Source organism: Mus caroli, unplaced genomic scaffold (genome assembly GCF_978045245.1).
Source record: "Mus caroli unplaced genomic scaffold, Mus_caroli_1 scaffold_7, whole genome shotgun sequence".
NCBI classification, from domain to species: domain Eukaryota; kingdom Metazoa; phylum Chordata; class Mammalia; order Rodentia; family Muridae; genus Mus; species Mus caroli.
The window spans coordinates 62,541,038-62,554,573 of record NW_028227262.1 but is presented as its reverse complement, the minus strand read 5'-3'; the positions used below and the strand labels follow the sequence as shown (position 1 = coordinate 62,554,573).

At 46.1% G+C, this 13,536-nt stretch overlaps 1 protein-coding gene across 3 annotated transcripts in view; it reads right to left on the bottom strand.

Moving 5' to 3' along the window:
• The window catches only part of Anxa4 (annexin A4), a 57,955-nt gene that overhangs the window by 28,817 nt on the left and 15,602 nt on the right, over positions 1-13,536 (bottom strand). The window contains exon 2 of one of the 3 annotated variants that reach the window (XM_085840398.1): positions 6,105-6,177. The exons of the other annotated variants lie outside the window; for them this stretch is intronic. The gene's annotated coding sequence lies outside the window, so the exon portion shown is untranslated. The remainder of the gene's footprint in view (positions 1-6,104; positions 6,178-13,536) is intronic. 3 annotated transcript variants of the gene reach the window in all.

Below are 13,536 nucleotides of genomic sequence, written 5' to 3'. Positions count from 1 at the left end.
AAAAAAGCAGAAGAGAAATTACTGTGACCGGGGATGGGGTACTCATCGTTAGTCAGAGTGCCGTGTGTGCCATGGGCCAAGAGGAAGCACACATGATTTCATCAAAAGGTCACCTGTGGAGGAGCCAGAGCTCCAGGACCAGGCTAATCATTAAAGAAAGGATCTGAGCGGTTGAGTTTATTATGCCAACTGTGTGCTTCCTGGTTGCGTCTCTGTTTGGAGACACACAATACAGCTGTTCTGTTGCCTTGTTGGGGTGAAGTGTTCCTGACTCTCAGGACACAGAGGTTCTGAGTTAAACACTACTGCAGGTCAGAACAGGGCATAAGAGATGAGCCATCCGAATCAGAAAACTAGGGTACTTAAGGTGGCCCCAGATTCGTGCACATGTGCCAACGTGTGTATGGATGTATGCATTGATGTGTGCATACACCTGTGTGTGTATCCATACCGGTGTGCATTGTGTACCTGCATCTGTGTACATGTGTGTGTCTGCATGTAGGTCTGCATACATATGTGCAGCTATCTGTCTGTGTGTGTCTTGACAGCCCACCCAGCATTGGACAGTATTCATTCCTCAGATGCTCTTTTGTCCCTGCAACATGACAGGAGTGGAGGAACTTCCTATTATTGATCCCTCACAAATTCACACATGTCCTCAGTTTCCATTGCCTCCTTCATCAGAAAAGCTTGAGTGCAAATATCTGATCTGGACCTGGCATCCTAGAACCAGGGGTTAGAGTATTTGGGAACTTGTTACAAATGCAGAATCAGCTGGGTGCAACATGCTTGTAATCTCAGAACTCAGGAGGCTGAGGCAGGAGAATTGTGAGCTCAAGGCCAGCCTGGGTTGCCTAGGATCCAATCATTAAAAAAAAAAAATTCAAGTAACAGCTTCTCTCAACAAAACTAAGCATATCCCTGTCTCACTAAAGCAAGGATCTGGAGAGATAGCTCAGTGGTTACAAGTGTCTCCTGCTTTTGCAGAGGACCCAAATTCAGCTCTCAGCACCCATGTTGGGTGGCTCACAACCATCTGTAACTCCAGTTACAGAATTGATACTCTTCTCTGGCCTGCAAGGCACCCACACACTGATGGTACACACACACACACAGACACACACACAAAATGAAATGAAGATGAAAGTAATATTTTATTAACTAGGGCTGGTAGAACTATGACTTAATTTATTCAACTACACGTTCATTCAGTGAGCTTATGGGCAACCAGGATAGACAGGAAAAAATAAAGATGGTTTCAGATGTTGGTAAGATAACAATACAACAGGGAAAATAATACAGAGCGGAGATCAGCAAACTCGTGAGATGGAAGATCTGATTCTGCCTCGGCCTCTGTAGCAGTTTTCAAACAATTACCAAAGTAGAGAAGGAGGACTAAGAGAAGGAGAAGAAGGGGGAGAGCGGGAGAGGGAAGAGGAGGAAGATGACATAATCCTGGTATGCAACAATTGTGTGGAATTCAAATTTCAATGAGAACAAGCCTGTCTAACATCTCACACTTGGCTTCAAGGTACCGTTCTCCATAGTGAAGTCTAACCAACCCTACTCTTGTAGCAAGTCGCTGACTCTCAGCCAATCACAAGCAGCAGCTGTTCTACCCATCTTCTGATAAGACAGATGAGAGCTGTGACCAACCAGGCTGTCTCTTGTACCCCACTTCCCTTTCCTGTGCATCCCCTCCTTTACTTTCTTCTGGTTTTAAGGAACCCGGTGCTGCAGAGTGGGCATCTGGCCGCCTTTGGTCTGGGCTCTGGGCTGGTTCCAAGATCATAAACAAAGCCTATCAGGTTCCGTAGAGCTTGGACCATTGCTATTTTTATCTTTACATTTTATCTTTATATTTATCTTTAACAGAGATGCTGTTATGATCTGGGTACCAGGAAGGAGCAGATCCCGATAGCATAGCCCAGACACACCTCTGAGGAAAGGCCATCCAAGCTGAAGGAAGCACTCAGGCTGGCCTTGAACTCTCTCTCTCTCTCTCTCTCTATATATATATATATATGTATGTATGTATACACACACACACACACACACACACACACACACACATTTTTTTTTCAAATTTACCCTCCTGGCTCTACTTCCTGAGTGCTGGGATTCCTGGCCTGCAACACCACGAATGCCCATGCCCCGTCTATCTGTTTATCTAGTACTGAGGGTTAAACTCCGGGCTGAGTGAGTGCTGGGTGCAGGTCCTACCCACTGAGCTACATGCCCAGCTCAGCTGAATGAAGATTCAGTGCAGGGCACAGGCAGCTGCTCCAGTTCCAACAGAGACTCTTCCAGGTGGAGGGAACAGGTGTGCAAACACTCTGAGGCAGAAATGAACTAGTGTGGCCATAATAAGACACCCACACAAGGGAAGGGAGCAAGGGATCATGGGAACTTCTGTCCCTTCCCTTATGCCTGCCCTCTGTGCCTGCTTCTGAGGTTCATCTTTTATAAAGTGCTCATGACTCATTCAGCAAACTCTTGGCCTGAGTTCTGCAAGCCGTCCCCACAGTCAAACACACGGGAGCTATGGGATCCCTTGGTTTATTGCCTGTGGGCCAGAAGTATTTCCTGGACTAGAAGGTGACACATGAACCGGGCAGTATGTTGGAATAGAGTCTTTAGCCCTTAACAGTATTGGAAGTGGGTTAAGGTATAGGGTTCCTATTTGGAGCCAAGAAAGAACTGAGGAATTGCTTGGGGTGGGAACCCCTACACACACACATACACACACACACATCTAGAGGCTGACACTCAACTGCTGGGCTGAGTCCCCCCTAACTGCGGGCTCTCAGAAACATTCTCAGAGCCCGGTCTCTCTAGCCTTCTCCCACCCTCTTGGCCCTTCCCAGCTTGAGATTCCCAAAGTCAGTCATGTAAACCTTCTAGACACCCACCCCCACCCCCATCCCCAAAGCCCTTCTCCTTCCCACCGCCAAGTAAGCCATGGGGTCTGGAGTGTTGAGTCAACCTTTTCCTGTATTTCTGTGTAGGAAGCTCTCTTGTTTGTCTTATTTCAGAGTAAATCACGTGAGTGTCCTCATAGGTGGCTCTTGCACCACTCTCCAGAGAAAGGAATGTGACACCCTCAGGTATGTGTCACAGGGTCAAGCCTTTTGCCCAGTTAGCTGTGTTTCTAAACACCCATCCATTCTCCATGGAACCTAAATAGAAAACCAGAACTTTCCCCAGGCCTGGTGTGGCGGCATATAGCTTTAATCCTAATGCTTAGGAGGCAGAGGCAGGCATGACTGGGTTTGAAACCAACCTGGCCTACATAGTGAGTTCTAGGCCAGCCAGGGCTACACAGTGGGACTCTGTCTTTAGCAAAATAAAAGAAAAGAAGAGATGAGGAAAGAAAAGGAAACCTCAGAATCCTCAGAATTTTTGTTGGGTGTTCAGGGTCTTCATTGATGAAGACTTGAGTCTTGTATATAACTTTAATTAAATAAACATGTTAAGCTTTTATGTGTGTGTTAAACTGTTGGCCGTACTAACATCTTTCTGCAGTGCATGACACCAGATATGAGGAGTTCGAGGCCAGCCTGGGTTACATGAGATCTTGTTAAAATCAAACAAACAAAAGTGAGAACTCTGAGGAGACACAAGACAAGCACAAGGGCTGAGCTCAGTCCCCAGAGCTCACACATAAAGAGGCGCTCACTGTAAGCTCAGCACTAGGGTGGCAGAGACAGGCGGATGCCTGTGCTTAATTGTTGGCGAGCCTATTCTACAAGGCCAATGAGAAAAACCTGTCTCAAAAAAGGGGTACACCGTACCTAAGAATAACACAAGAATTTGTCTTCTGGCCTCCACATGAATCATACACACACACACACACACACACACACACACACACACATGGGGAGCACTGAATTAAAGAATCAGACTATGGATCAGCTTTGGCTGTGACCACAGAGCCACCTCTGGGGAAAGGTTCTCTTGGATGGATAAAGCACTGAGGAGAACTCTGCTCCACAGACTTAACATGAAGGAGGAGGGCAGGGCCAAGAACCCACTGACGCTCAGAACAGGTTCACTGTGTCAGTGGGCTGTAGAGAACCCACCGTGAGGCCTGATTACCTGGAGGGACACTTGTTCTCTCCATGTAAATACCAATGGAACACAGCAAAGAGCACAGCTACTGCTCTGCAACTCACTGACAGCACGCACTAAGTCCTTGGAATGTCAGCCACATGAGCCTGGCTTCATTGTACATGGGACAGTCGCCCTCCCATATGCCCATCACCAAGCTGAGCCCCTGCTTCTAGGAGGACAAAAGAGACCACATATCCCTTCTATTTAAACTCAGGGTTTTTAGGCCAGGCTGGCCTTAAACTCCATATGCAGTTTGGGATGGTTTTGAACTTCTGATGCTCCTGCCTCCTCTGACATGCTGGGATTACAGGCATGCACCACTGTGATTAATTTATGAGTCCTGGAGATTACACCCAGAGTTTCACAAATGTTAGCCAAGCACTCTACCAACTGAGCTATATCCCCAGCCTGGAAGCACATTTCTCAGTGATTATTTAACAATAAGGCGAGTGAGTGCTAGCAAGAAGGCTCAGTAGATGAAGGGGCTTGCTGCCAAGCCTCAAGACCTCGGTTTGATCCCTGGGACACATATGACCAAAGGGAAGAACGAATTCCCACGAGGTGGCTTCTGATCGCCACACTTACCACACATGTGTGCCCATACACAAACACATCAAATGGTCAAAACAAATAAATATGTAATTAAAAGTAAAAAAAAAAAAAGTGAATGAAACAAGTATAGATGAAGGCAAAACCAAGTCATGAGCAGAGTCTCCTGCCACCCTCTCTGTTCCGGGCCACCTGAGGCATCCAGAAGCGCTTCCCTCCCTTCCAAAGAGTGATTCCGCCAGTTCACCCCAGCTGCTGCTGCTACCAGGTAAGTTAGGAAGAAACATCAAGTGAGGGGGCAGGGAAGAAGGACACCTTCCAAAAGGGGAGGACCTGGACTAGAAACCTTTTCCACTGCTTCTTCCTACTCCACAAGAAGTGGGGAGATTGCCAGAGACACACCTCTGGAACCCTACACTCAAGGAGTCAGGAATACTTTACTAAGATAGAAAACAAGGGCAGAGTCTCAGACATGCATTTTAAGTCCATTTCACGGCTGTGGATAATGTGTGTGAAATGAGCCCACCAGCCTGCTTTCTAAAAGTGTTAGGCTCCTAGCAAGGCCACATTGGCTCTTGGGAATAACAAGGGGGAAGAAGAGCAGACAGTCAAGTTTGGTGCTTAACACTGACTGTCAGGATCTAGAGTCACCTTGGAGGCAAACGTCTGAGCACACCTGTGCGAGAGTTTCCAGGCTGCACTGAGTGAGGGGAGGATGCATCCTGACTGTGGACAGCTCTATCCTTTGGGATGGGATCCTGGGCTGAGTGAAAAGGAGACTGTGAGCTGAGTACCAGTGTTCATCTCTCTCTGCTTCCTGACTGCAGATTCGGAGTGATGCGCTGCCTCATGCTCCGGATGCCTCACGCTCTGCCTGCCTTCCACTCGACGATGGCCTGCTCTCAAGTTCTGGGCCAGCACTATCACATCTCCATAGGCATCTTCCCAACCCCAGAGGGTCCTGCCTCCCAAAGCTTCACTACAAAGTCTCCTTGCCCAGTGGTGCTCAGTGTGTGCAACAGATGGCGATGGCGTTCTCAGCTACTTACATGTCTTGGACCTTTCTCTCTGAGGGCCTGCCTAGGATTCCCTAAATTGAACTATATTTACAGTGACTCAAAATTACATTGGAGTTTTAAAAACTTTGCTGTCAGAAAGAGGGTAAAATAACAAGCAATGGGACCCCAGGTTTTACTCTAAAATATTGCAAACACATTTCTGGGGGAGTCAAATGACCCCAGTAGCATCAAGACTGTCCCAGATGAAAAGTGACAATAGGCGGTGACCCATCCTTTCAGAATCTCCTGAAACTCCAAGGGATGCACAGAGCCAGGTGTGGAGTGGCTTCCGCTTCCTAATCATGTGCAAATGTCATGTGCATAAAGGGTGTGGCACAGGAGAGCTTTGAAGGTATAGTTTAAACCAGATGTGGTAGTGCATACCTGTAATTTCAGCACTCGGGTGGGTGAGGTGGAAGGATCTCCAAGGGTAGACTGGGCTACACATTGAGACTGTCTTAAAAAGAAAGCATACTGTTTTAGAGCGACTGGGAGAATGTTTATATGAGACTGACACGAACTGCAGTTTCAGGAAGGAAATTCAGCTGTCAGTGAGTCACCTGCTTCGTGAAAGATTACATACATCTACAAAAATAATTCACAACGGGGATTCACAAGGAAATATTGGGAGGTCATGGACGCATCTCTCTCATTTCCCAAGTTGCCATCTGGAAGGGTTAATGTGCACAACCCCACTAGTGGCCATACTGTGTCCCTGTCAATGCAGTGTCACTGCACTGAGCTGAATGCTGACTCGGGTGTCATATTTATCATGAGGGCAGAACTTCTGGTGAACACAGTATCTATGAGACCCCACCTTAACCCTGGGACCTCCACTCAGATTCCAGACACTGACCCACACCCCAGGACAGGCAACCTGAGTCATTTTCGGGCATGGACTTCTTTGTACTCTGTTCTAACTCTGGAATATTCTCGAGTCTCTGGAGTCACATGTGAGTGACTCACTCTTTGCTGGAACACAGTTTCATTTTACATCCAGCAGGGACAGATTTAACTTCTGGTCCCTGGGGTTAGCGGAGGGTGTGGGTGGGCCACACCCAAGTAGGAAGGCTTTCGAAACTGCCAATGACATTGGAAAGTAACAGTGAGTGTCTACTCTTTTTCTCGGAACTTATGTCTTTCATAAGGCAAGTTTTATTGGAGTGATGGCGTTTGAGTTGGGGACACAGGCATTCCCCAACCTTTCATCAAAGGCAGCATGTATAAGTTATGTAATGTGAATGTAAAAACACCCGCATTGGGGCTGAATAGATGGCTCAGCGATGAAGAAGACTGACTGCTCTTCCAGAGGTCCTGAGTTCAACACCCGCATTGAGTGAAACCTACTGAGATCATTGTTCCAGGTGGAGTCCGAGTTAGGTGCCCAAAGACCCAGATGCAGTCCTAGGTGCTGATGCCCCTCCAGCAGACAGAAACTTTAACAAACAGGAAAACTTGGATAAGGAGATGGTTCAGTGGACGAAGAGTTGTCATGCAAACCTGAAGACTGGAGTTCAGGTTCCCAGAACCCATACAGAAGTCCTGTGGGCATGGCAGTCTGTCCCTAATTCCAGCTCTCTGGAGACAGAGACAGGGATTCCCAGGGCAAGCTGGCTAGCCAGACCACTGGGAAGCAGCAAGCTGCAGGTTGAAAGAGAAAGAAAGCAAAAGACAGACAGACAGACAGACAGACAGACAGACAGAGACAAAGGAAGACACAGAGCAAGACAAAGAAGAGAGACAGAGAGAGACTGTCTCAATAAATACAGTGGAGAGCAACTGAGGAAGGCACTGAAGGTCCCCACACAATATTTTTCTAAAACTTATACTTACTTATAGCGCCATGGGAAACAATAACAGTATTATCCGTAACCTTCAAGACACACATTTCACATACAGCTTACACTTAACCTTGGCTAGCAGACTGAGAAGCCATTGTTTTATATATGATTTTAAAACATCCCTCCCCATCTCTGCTCTCCTCACACTTCTATCAAGGTTCGGACTCCATCGAATGTCTCCATTATCTAAGCAGCAGAGGGAGCCTTGGGGACACAGAGCACACAGGCTTTCTATGTCATCTGAACTCATGTTCCTGACAGCCTGGGGATTCTTCCTCATCTTTCTCATCACCTAAGACAAAAATTGAGGCTTAGTGACACCGTGTAACCTCAGGTCAACAGTCAGCTCATAGCCAGACTTGGATAAAGCCCTGACTTTGTCCTGTTTGGTCTGAGTTTGCTAGTTTTCTTGGGTTTTTGTTTTGTTTTGTTTTGTTTTGTTTTGTTTTTTGTTTTTGTTTGTTTTAGTGAGTGGGGGAGGGGCATCTCATTTTAGAGCCCAGGCATGCACAGAATATGGAGTCCACCCTGACCTCAAACTCTGGTCAGTCCTGCTTCGTCCGTCTAAGGGTTGGGATTTCAGGCATGAGCTGCTAAGCCCAGCTTCCTCTGTCCTGTGTGAAATCAACAGAAACAGACTGAGACTGCCACAGTAACAGAAACTGACTGAGATAAGTCTTATGCTGTATTAAGAAGCAAAGTTTAAAATATTCATTTGGTCAAAGCAAAAAAGAGTCAACATGACCTAGGTGGTTGTCAGAAAAACTGGTTGGGCCCTGCCTGTTAGCTCAATCTTTACCTTGTTAAATGTCTTACCTCAGTTTCCCCAGGCATAAGCTTCAAATAGGACCCAACAGGGGTTATTATAGCAGACTCTGTAAATGTAGCTCGTGACATTCCCAGGCCTGCGCTCACCGTCACACGCTTCAGACTCTTCCTCTCCCCCACCCCCTTTCTCAACAGCTCTTAGCAGTGCCTATGGACTGGAGACCTTTGGAATTCTTATTGGCTGCACCATTTTGGTGGTGGTGGTGAAATTTTTGAAAGTTGTTTTACCTGGGTGGTGGTAGCACACACCCCTTTAATCCCGTTACAGAGACAGGCATAGCTACATGAGTTTGGGGCTAGCCTGGTCTAGAGAGGGAGTTCTAGGAGAGCCAGTTCTAAGGCTATGCGGAGAAACCCTCTCTCAAACAAGCAAGCAAGCAAACAAACAAGCAAAAACAGCAATAACAACAACAACAACAACAAAGTGTTCTACCTTTTAACTTGCAGAGAAAGCCGATTCTCTCCCTCTCCAGAGAGTGGCAAGAAAACCAGGAACTGAACCTTCCAAGTCAGACGGGAGTCTCGCTGAGGTGGCCTGTGCGTGCAGTCACTCTGTCAATGGTCTCTGATTAAGTGTCTGCTCTGTGAGCACTTGAGCTTTTACCACTACACCCTTCAGAACAGAGCAATATCACGCCTGCCTTATCTGTTCAAGAGTAATCTATCATTAAAGCAAAAATTCTGAAGGCCATTGAAAATTACCTCACTGCACTTCCTGGTGAGGACTCTCCAACCTTCTCCAGTGTCACCTCCCAGCTTCCAGCTGTCCCACAGTAATAAGCTTACTCCTCCACACCTCGTTCTCTTGAGCAAAAGGGGGTTCATTTTAAAATGAATATTAAGTTGCATTATATCAGATATTTTATCAAGGCCACATCGTTTGTCCCTTGCATCCAGAGAAGTGGGTGCGATCATTTACAGTGTTGGGAAATTAGGCATGGGGTCCAGGGCACTTGCATGGGAGCGAAAGGTCTACATTCAGATCCCATGTTCTCTATGTGGTACCATGCCAATACGTGAGTGTGCACACATGTAGATTAAGTCTTAAGGCAGATTTTGATGATAGAAGCTTTTAGAATAATAATGGAATACAAACTTTAAGTTGTTAGGGCTGGAGACACGGCTCAGCAGCTAAGAGCTTATATTGCTCTTGCAGAGGACCCAACGTTGGTTTCCAGCTCCCACGTCAGGAGGTTTACAGCAGCCTGTAACTCCAGGGGATCTGACACCTCAGGCCACCACAGACATCTGTAGTCATTTGCACACACACACCCTGACTCCACCCAGACAACGTGTACACACACAATTAAAATGTTTTTAAAAAATGAATCTTTTTTTAAAAAACCCATAACTTGACATTGACACTTTTCTTGCTATATCAGATGCTTTCTTGTTTGTTGTTGTTGTTGTTGTTGTTGTTTGTTTATTTGCTCTTCTTTAGCAAACTGGATATAAAAACTGAAACAATTAGAAAAATACTCTGCCCAGATGAGCTGGCTGAGACTGGAGCACACTTAATCTGGCAAAAGACTGGCTGCCAGTAGACAGCAGAAGATGGTGCCGTGAAAACCCAGAAGCACACTTCTAACTGCCACAGCCCTGTCCAAGCTCAGCCATCCAGCCTTTGGGATAATGCCCCTTGGAGCTGACTCATGGTTGGCAGCATGCCTTTGCCAGATGAGGCCACAGAATCCCAACAGGCACAGTCTGTGCCCACCTTAGAACAGAACAGGGCCTGGCATCCTGCACATGCAAGCGGGGAGGTCAGGGCTGAGCCAACCATAATTTGCAAGTGCTGGACACAGTAGCCACACCCATAGTCACAGGAATAGCCATAGTACTTAGGAGACCTATGCAGGATAGAAAGTTAGATACGTCTGTGTTACATAACAAAATTTGAGCTTCTCTCTCTGTCTCTGTCTGTCTGTCTCTCTCTCTCTCTGTCTCTGTCTCTCTCTCTGTCTCTCTCTCTGTCTCTCTCTGTCTCTCTCTCTCTCTCTTCTCTCTCTCTCTCTCTCTCTCTCACACACACACACACACACAGAGAACGATGCCCTTGTTTGTCTGACTCCAGAGTCTGTGGGGTTAGACACAGTGATTCCACTGGCTGTTTGACCCGTGTCTGTAGTTTGAAGAATATCAGGCAGACACCAGCAGAAATAGACACCACAGAAATAGCTCTTCTGGATTCTGCTATGAGCAGGAAGCACCAGGGGCCCTTTGACAGGGCAGACAAGAAAATAATACACAAGGAAATAATACAAATTTTCAAGCCCAGACTTTGCTTTATACTATCATGGCTGTGCCCTCCAGGCTTAAAACACAACTCTTGTGTGGTTCAGTTAGAACTAACAGGGTTTCCCTATTTCAGATCAAACTGCCACTCATACTGCACACAGAGGAGACAGGCTAGAGAGACAGCTCAGCACTTAAGAGCACTTGTTCCTGCAAAGGACTGGGGTTCTATTCCCAGCACCCACATGGTGGCTCACAACCATCTGTAACTCCAGTTCTGAGGGATCCAACACCTTCTTCTGTTCTCTGTGGCCACTGCATGCACTTGGTGCACACACATACGTGCTGGTAAAAACATCCATACACATGAAATAGAAGTAAATAAATCTTTTTGAGACATGATCTCACTGTGCAGCCCTGGATGTCCTGGAACTCTCTATGCAGACCAGGCTAGCCTCCAATTCACAGAAATCCTCCTGTCTCTACTTCCTGAGTGCTGGGATCAAAGGCATGAACCACCATACCCAGCTAATAAATCTTTTAAAATAGGAAACAGGAATAGAAAGGGGGGATGGGTGGGTCCCAGAGAAAATTAATTCCTGCCAGGCTTGATTATTGAGGTACAGAGAACTTTAGGGAGCATCCGGCCCTGATTTGCAGGCAGTAAACAGCGTCACCTACAGCAAATGATGGCAGAGTGCCACAGTAGCTCAAAGGCTCTGTGCTGACTCACTGTGGGCAGCATCGGCAGACCCTACAACCAGAGAGCCTGTGCTGTCCTTCCGATGAGAAGTCCAGATGCAAGGGCAGAGAGGGAAGCCAGCTAACTTTTCATTTAGTCAAAATTTCCCCATCGTAGCCACTCAGAACAGAATTCTCTTTAAAGCTCATCTCATCTTCCCTCCAAGATAAAGTGGTGGGGTCCTGGGGACTATTTGTTCTTATAATCTTTATATACATACTTCCTATGTATGGGCCAAGGTGTAGTTTCTCATGTTTCAGTTTCCTCATGGGCTACATGGAATCAATACCAAGAATTAGTAATATGGAGAGTAATCAAACTATGACCCCAAATTCTTAGAATGGTAAACACATTGTGAACCTGACAACATTTCTCTATTCTATTTACTACTATTTGTTCTAGAACAATCTGGCCCCATATGTGAGAACTGACTGTACACAACAGTGGGACCAAGTGAAACAGATCCAAGATTGTTCAGAGTGAAACTCACTGGGCACTTGGTGATAGAAGAGGTTTTTACCCAGCAGCAATGCCGGGTGGCTCTTTTGTCAGGCATTAGGACAAAAATGACTCCACCCAACCCAGAACGTACCTATTTTACCTCAAGCAAATATCAGAGAGACAGGAAGTCCCGGCACCAGAGTCTGGTAGTAGTAAAGCCCCCATCCATCATCACCTTAATAGTTTTTGTTTGGTTGTAAGCTAGGAAGCCATGTGGAAAGGAGAGGTTAGAGACCAACCAGAGCTGCTCAGAGGCAATCGTGGTGGTTAGATGCAAACAAGATGGCTGCTGTCAGGTTGTCAGGCCAAGGTAAACCTGCAGGTCATTCTCTTGCAATAGACTTTCCCTCTGCATGCCTGTTGTCACGTACTATCTATTCATCCCTGTTGAAGAAGGAGCTGCAGATGAAACGAGTTCTGTGGATAAATGCTGGCTGGCGATGGCTGCAAAGATAATGTGAATCTATACTTAGACACGGTAACTAATTCAATTTATGTGTATCTTACCTCAGCTTTTGTGTATGTGTGCATGTGCACATATATGCTCTTTTGGGTGCATGTATGTATGTAGGTATGTGCATACATGTGAGTGTGGAGGTCAAAGGTCAACCTTAGGTGTCATTCCTTCTTAAGCATCCTGTCTTTTGAGACCGCATCTCTCACTGGCCTGGAGCTTGCCAAGTAGACCGTTCGTCTTGCCTCTAAGTCTGCACCACCATGTCCAGATGGTCGATCTGGGTTCAGAGGACCAAACTCGGGTTCCAGCCAAGCTATCTCTCCATTTCCTTAAAATGTGTCCTTTAGGGCTGGAGAGATGGCTCAGTGGTTAAGAGCACTGACTGCTCTCCCAGAGGTCCTGAGTTCAAATCCCAGCAACCACATGGTGGTTCACAACCATCTGTAATGAGATCTGATGCCCTCTTCTGGTGTGTCTAAAGATAGCTACAGTATACTTATATAATAAATAAATAAATAAATAAATAAATCTTTTTAAAAAATGTGTCCTTTAAAAAATCCGTTATAAAAATCCTTAATCATGTATGATCTGTGCATTTTCTGATATGAATATCATACTTCAATAAAATAGCATGTGTTTTACACTTAAAGACATGGCCTTAGGCTAGCAATTGCTTCTGGGAACCTATTGTCCATGCCTCCCACTTATGAACACCCACTCCAAAGCAAACTGACTCAGCAAAATCCAAAGGCCCACATGGTTTCCCACAGCATCATGGGTAAAATCTTGTCTTCTCAGTGTAACAGTCACTTAAAAGGAGACTGCCAACAATGAGGCTCTTTCATTGGGTTACATCATGTTTCCTGATCAATCTGGGGTGATTTTGGAATCAGAAGCCCTCAAAGTCCTGTGGTGGGTCCCTTAGTTTCACAGTCCTCCTTTAGGAAGGTGTAGGTACACTGTGCTAGTGAAAAAGTATAATATAAAAACAAAATTCTAGGCCTTTAGGCCCAGGCTTGGGAATGTGACCTTTGTGACTCAATGCTCCAAGGTATGCTAATCATAAAACAGATAGCGACATTCCTCCACCCACCTGCTTCCTGGGTTCAAAGAGTGTTAATTCAAAAAATGTGCTATTGTTAGGGGCTCTTAGAAACTGTCTTGAGAGATAACCTGCACAATTACCAGGTATTCCTTGTGACTCTTGTGACT